We start from the raw sequence: 6,860 nt of genomic DNA, 5'->3' as shown, positions 1-6,860 counted from the left end.
TTTTTACATCAAAAAAGGCGAGTTTTAATCTCAAAAAAGATTTTATTTTTTTTATTGATTTCATTATTGGGGAAATAAATCACCTTTTTTTTTTTTACAAAAATATTATTTTTAGTTGGAAAAACATATGTTTTGGGATCAACTATACACCAAGTATGAAAATAGAGCCAAAATTTTGACTAAAAAAAGTGACCATTTTTATGAGTTTAATAGAATAGGAGGTCCAAAAGTAAAATTATTCCATAGTAGTATAAAAAAAAATTCAAAAATATTTAGGGGGGACCGTGGCCTATGTTGGTCCCCCTTCTAGCTCTGTCCCTGGGTCCGACTACATAGAGTTGGTTGGACCGGCCCTGAATATGCCAAAATTTTCTTTATTGTTTTATATTAATTTTCATTTGGTTCTGAAATGGTTATTCACCATTTATCTCTCACAAGATAACCATGATCCGAATTTTTTCCGTTGTAGTGTTCGTATTAGTTGCCATAATGCTACTTTGCAACTCATGATAGTGGCTATATTATATAGGACCAACGTTGAAGCCTACTTCTATCTTATGAACCAAATGCTTCAAGTCTTAACACACAAACCCCTTAAATTTTTAATTGCACTTGTATGGTTCATTGATAGCATTTTTTGTTAAAACTAAAATATTATGGTTCTGCATAATCTTATATTGACAGGTAAGCATAATAATATGTCAATAATTATAGCACCGATTCATCGAACAATGAATCAAAAGTCCTTTTTTTTTTCATTAACAATTCTAAAGATGAGACAAGAATTGGATGCAAATCAAGTATTTCACTTACTTATCACCACTGTTAACCCATTCAATTCAAATTAAAACCTGATTACATTCTAAAGTAAATCGAAACTTTCTTACAAGAACATGATTAGTCAAGATTCAAACCCTAACAGAAATCTAATCAAGAACAGAACCCTAACAGAAATCTAATCAAGAACCAAACCCTAACAAATCAAATCTAAGCCCTCTCGCCTCTAATCCTACGAGCAAGTTGAATATCCTTAGGCATAATAGTAACTCTCTTAGCATGAATAGAACAAAGATTAGTATCTTCAAAGAAACCAACAAGATAAGCTTCAGCAGCTTCTTGAAGAGCAGAAACAGCACTACTTTGGAATCGTAGATCAGTTTTGAAATCCTGAGCGATTTCTCTGACCAATCTTTGGAATGGAAGTTTCCTAATGAGAAGCTCTGAGCTCTTTTGATACTTTCTGATCTATCTTAAAGCAACTGTTCCTGGACGAAATCTGTGAGGTTTCTTCACTCCTCTGGTCGCCGGAGCAGATTTCCGTGCAGCTTTTGTTGCTAGTTGTTTCCTTGGTGCTTTTCCTCTGGTGGATTTGCGAGCAGTTTGTTTTGTACATGCCATTTTGATCGGAGAGAAAAAAGAAGGAAAATGAGTGTTTGGTTGTGATTTGAGAGAGAGGAACGAAAACTGAGATGCGATGAGAGGGAAAGAAGTGTTTGGGGAATACATCAGGCTTATGCTCCATTGGGATTGAAACCCTATCAATAATGTGTGTGAGATTAGGGAACATAACTTCCAGATCAAAAAGGAATATGCCAATGGTGATCATGAATAAAGTCTGCAACAGTAGCAGAAAGAAACTGATGAAGATTGACAGGCATGTGTAATGTTTGAGCCAAAGATTGTTTATCACACCATCTGTCATTCCAGAAATTTATAATAAAAAGCTAGAACTCCGACTTGAAGCTACTCCATAAGGATGAAAAAATGTGGTGATTGATGCATTGTTTATCTCTACAGACCCAACTAACAACTACCAGTTTCCTTTGAGTGATATCCCCTGACCAAATAAAGCTCTGTATCAATTTCTCCAATCTCGTAGTAAAGATAATGGCCATGAGTAGACAGTTCTTTATCCTCTTGCATCCATTCGCACAATTAGGCTCTTCACTTGCATAATCAGTTAACATCTTAATCTCTACCATTCCTAAAAAGAAAATAATAAAATTCATTACAAACTCATAAATTACAAATACAACATGACAATACGCTTAATCTGAATAACAAGAATGCATGGTAGAGAGCCAAAGAACAGTCTTTCTATCACAATAACCAATTCTAGTGTAATTTTCTACATGCAAAATTGCCCTTATAAAACTATTATTAGTAGCTCAGCTCAAGGTGTATGTTTCAAATTCTTTTTACCTCACTCACACTAACAAGCTTTACAAGGAAGTCACTTCAAAAAACTTTAATGTAATGCTGAAGTATGAAGCCAAAAATACAAGGCATAAATGCTATTATAAATAATCCAAATTAAGTTATGGAGGAAACATGTTCAGTCTGGAAACAGGGATTAAATTCAAACCAAAATTGAACAAGTAAAAGAAAAATATACCAGTTACTCCCTTTGTTACAAGACCCCAATTCACAGCTCTTGGTTGCAAAGAACTACGGAGCTCCAGATAAGAAATGGAATGAAGATGTGGGTTACCTTTCACTCCACTAGCCTTCATGTCATACAACTCATAGCCTAATATGCTTAGCATGTCAACAATGTGAATGCATACAAGGTGATTAAAACATGAAATACCAATCACTTCGCTTCCATTTTCTGAAATTGGTGAATTTATTTTGAATTAGCAATCGAATTTAGTCCATTATAACCATACAATAGAATAAACAAACCATTCAAATAGTTATCAAATATGAAAACAAACAAAGGAAAAGCCTAAACTAAATCTCTTCACGCCCATGACTTGTAGAAATTGGCACTGCATTATTAACCCTTTTTTTTATTGAAATAACTACAATAATATGAATTGAATTATGAATGTTGCAAAAAAATTGTAGTGATTCTACTACTAAAATGAAAGAATGAAATCACTAGCCATAAAAGTCACAGATCTAATCTCCAATTCAATGACATGCTTTATATGCAATACCTCAATGTGAAGACACGAAAGTGTCTTTGAAGACTCTTTGTTTTGATGTTGCATGTCATTGCCCATTTGTTGTTTTTGTTTCTGCTCAAACTCCAACCCTCAGAGAGTTCCTCAATCCTGTTTTATCACGCTCTTCAGCAACCTTAGTTTGAGTAGCAGAGAATAAGCATTTATCTGCGTCATGAACCCCATATCTAAGAATCTAACAACCTCATCCAAAATCAACATTTGTAGGCACAATTACAATTAAACCCTACTTCTACTAATACACAAATGCAGTAGAAAATAAGGAATCTTAAAGCATGAAGCTACAACATGAATTAATTAATTTGTACAATATGATCGCATAATAAATCCAGAAAATTCTTTTACAGCATGTATCTGCATGTATGTTGTATAAATAGTGAAAGATATACCTCAACTTTTGAAATCCAAAACATCCGTCCAATTCATCATGTCGTGTAATCGACCAGGCCTGCTGATCAAGATGTTGGCTCCTTGTTCCTCAATTTTTTTCATGTCAGTTTTTACTTCCACTCCACCAATGAGGATCATTGACTTTATAATCGATAAAATTGAAATGAAAGGTTGGGCAACATTATAAATTTGGCGTACCAAAAAGCAAAGAAAGCCTTCATATCACCCACGCGCGTAAATTGAACATATTACAGTGATTAACCTAAGCTCAGTAAATAAATATGTTTGAATCGACACAGCAATAACAATTAAAGAAGACGAAGAAACACAACAAGTGAAATGAGAAGATGGAGGAACCTGGAGAGGTATGGCAAGAACTGAATGTCAAAATCTAGGGGTTTTTCCTGAACGGTGCCAGTGGCGTCCTTGAAGCTTGCTCAATAACCATACTAACCTGTCTTTGGCAGAACAAAACTTTGCAAATTTTGTGTCTAACAAATGACATATAGTGATGGTGGAATAGAATGCATCAAGAAGTGTTAAAGATTAAAACTAAAATGACTAGCAAAAATGAATAGTTAGCAATCAATTACTTAGATGGAATCGGATAAGAAAACTTAATGGAAAGCTAACTTACCTTATAATCCAAATGATCAATAAAGTAGCAGAGAGATCATCAGTAGATTTTGTGATAATCCAAAAATATTAACTTACCTTGATGAAACCATTATTAACTTACCTTATAATCTTTCAGACACTCAACTTAAAAGAAAGATAAGTGAAATGGAAAGCAGGAAAGAATACATTAAGCAGTTAACAGCTACCTATTCAATGAATGTTTAAGCTCTTTTATCTTCTGCTGTGACATTTCTCCTCTCGAAAAATAAAAAACCTCTTCACTTAAAAGCAGGACAGACATTTTTTAACTTAGTCATAGACATAAGAAATAAAATTTAATGAAAACAAGGATAAACCTACTTTCAGTATAGCCATGCAATTTTCGCAGATTGTTTCACTAGTTTTAGCTGCTGAGACAAGATCAGGAATGAAGCTTCACCATCTTGCTGGCCACTCGTGCTTCAAAATCTGTTTGTGAGACACCCACCATTACATACAAAAAGATACAAACAATAATATTTGAAAGGAAGATTTTAAACAAAAAAGTGAAAAGAAATCGACAACCCTATTAGAAATTTTAAGAAACTGCAGAAAATATCGTTTTCATCTCGAATCTTGATATAAATGTGAGTGTATTAAGCATTGCACCAAAAATAAAAGACTTAATATAGAAAAAAGGGAAAATAAAAATCTAAGCAGATTGAATATATAAATGGAAAAGAAAAGGATAAGCCACACACACAAAATAACTGGTTTAGAGACTAAAAGGTAATTCAAAAAAATTGACAACATCACCCACATGAAAACAAGGTGGCTTCTAGGGTGAGGGCTCAACTAAGTCCCTCACCGATGTTGCAGTAAACTTTTACAGTTAGATTTACTCAACACACCAGATTTGATGAAAAAAAGAGAGAATATATAAACATTTTTACACACAATTTTGCCCCTCTTTCCTATCTATTTGACGGTTCCATCTCTGTAATGTTTCACCGGTGAAATTTCACAAGTACGGTTACAACTGCTTTGAAAAAAGAAAACACCAAGGATAAAGAGAGAACGATGGATAACGTTGAAGTTAGAAAAGAGTATAACTGATTCGTACTAACAAATGACATATAGTGATGGTTGAATAGAATACATCAAGAAGTGTTAAAGATTAAAACCAAAATGAACAGCAAAAATGAATAGTTAGCAATCAATTACTTAGACGGAATCGGATAAGAAAACTTAATGGAAAGCTAACTTACCTTATAATCAAAATGATCAATAAAGTAGCAGAGAGATCATCAGTAGATTTTGTGATAATCCAAAATATTAACTTACCTTAATGAAACCATTATTGCTAATCTAGGTGACTTTGGCAAAGGATCATTGATTTTGCTTTTATGCTCATCAATTCATGAAAGAATGACACATGAAATAAACAATAACAAGTGTAAGAATATGAATTCAAAGATAAAAACATCATACAAAAACTCAAGTGTTTCAATTCTATACTTCATATACAAGAATAAATTCCACTACCAAAACATCGAAACAGCACAAGTTATAACAATAATAAGATGATAAAATCATGTTCTTTCAATTCAATTAACACAAATAGACAAAGGATCATCAACACCTTGCTTTTTCATCGGAAAGCTTCAATCTTTTACCGTTGTTATCGTGATTATCCGCATCAAAATATAACGATTTCCCACAAGACATATCTAACAATGATTGAGCAACCTCACGGACATCATCATCAATGACAAATCTCTTGGAACGTTGACGGGTCTTGTAGGTTTTTGGGGGCAAAAACCTTGACAAGTCAATAGCATCTTGACAAGTCAAAAATGGAGAAGTACCCTTCTTGGAACCGTGACATCTCATATGTCCATTCAAAGCTCGGTTGGATGTAAAAGCCCTTTCGCAAACACGACACAAATAAGGTTTCTCCTGTTGTTGTTTCTCCTTGTTACGAACAGAAGAGGAGAAAAAGGTGATCTTCAAGATGCGATTTTGATCGTTTGTTTGAGGTGGTTGAAGAACAGGTTTGGAGGTTGTGTGTGCTTTGGCAGAGTTGAATGTTTTCTTCTTATCAGTTTGAAGATCATCGAGATGATGATCACCCTTGTTGAAAAACAGGGTTGGATGATGATGAGAAGCAAAATCGATCATGGTGTTGTGAATTAGGGTTTGAATTGTGGAATTGATTGAGAAATTGATGAGCAATTGATTGAGAAATTGTGGAACAAACAAGAAATTAGGGTTTGAGATTTCAAAGAAAGAAACGTTGCAACGGCGCGAGAACGAGAGAGAGAGAGAGAGAGTGAGTGAGTGAAGAAGTTGAAGTGACTGATTATCAAAGCAAGAAAGAAATAAAACACGCGCAACGGCGCGAGACTTACCAACTAGCCCCAACGTCTCTTTTCTTTCTTTTTTTTTTATTTTTATTTTATTTAAAACAATTAGGTATTCGGCCCAATGACCAACTAATTTGAGTAGACCAATCCCACGGCTCATTTACGGAGGCCTATTTAAAGTCTTTTTTTTTCGTTCTGTATGAACTAGTCCATCGAATGACATCAGAAAAAATTGAACCTACGACCATGAGAGAAGCACACTCTAAGGTCTCGAGTCAATACCACTAGACCAACCCAAATTGGTTAATCCCCAACGTCTTTGATCGGAAAAATTCCAATCAATTGAGTATGAGTCTGGATTGAGTCACCAACTGCAATAATGTCGATATGACCCTCTCTCAATAATTGATTCTTGGATTGAGTCACCTATTTAGAAGGTAGCTAAATCATGATAAAAGAGACGCAAATGTCTCATTACCAACTCGAACATTAGTCTTATAGTGGATATGGTTTTAAATTGTGGATGTTGCGGTTGTTG

At 34.2% G+C, this 6,860-nt stretch overlaps 1 pseudogene; it reads right to left on the bottom strand.

Moving 5' to 3' along the window:
* Positions 1-785: 785 nt before the first annotated feature.
* Positions 786-6,373, bottom strand: LOC123923539 (annotated as a pseudogene).
* Positions 6,374-6,860: the final 487 nt, after the last annotated feature.

The sequence above is a fragment of the Trifolium pratense genome, linkage group LG4 (assembly GCF_020283565.1).
Source record: "Trifolium pratense cultivar HEN17-A07 linkage group LG4, ARS_RC_1.1, whole genome shotgun sequence".
NCBI lineage: Eukaryota > Viridiplantae > Streptophyta > Magnoliopsida > Fabales > Fabaceae > Trifolium > Trifolium pratense.
The sequence above is the reverse complement of the archived record's forward strand: the minus strand, read 5'-3'. Positions and strand labels throughout refer to the sequence as shown.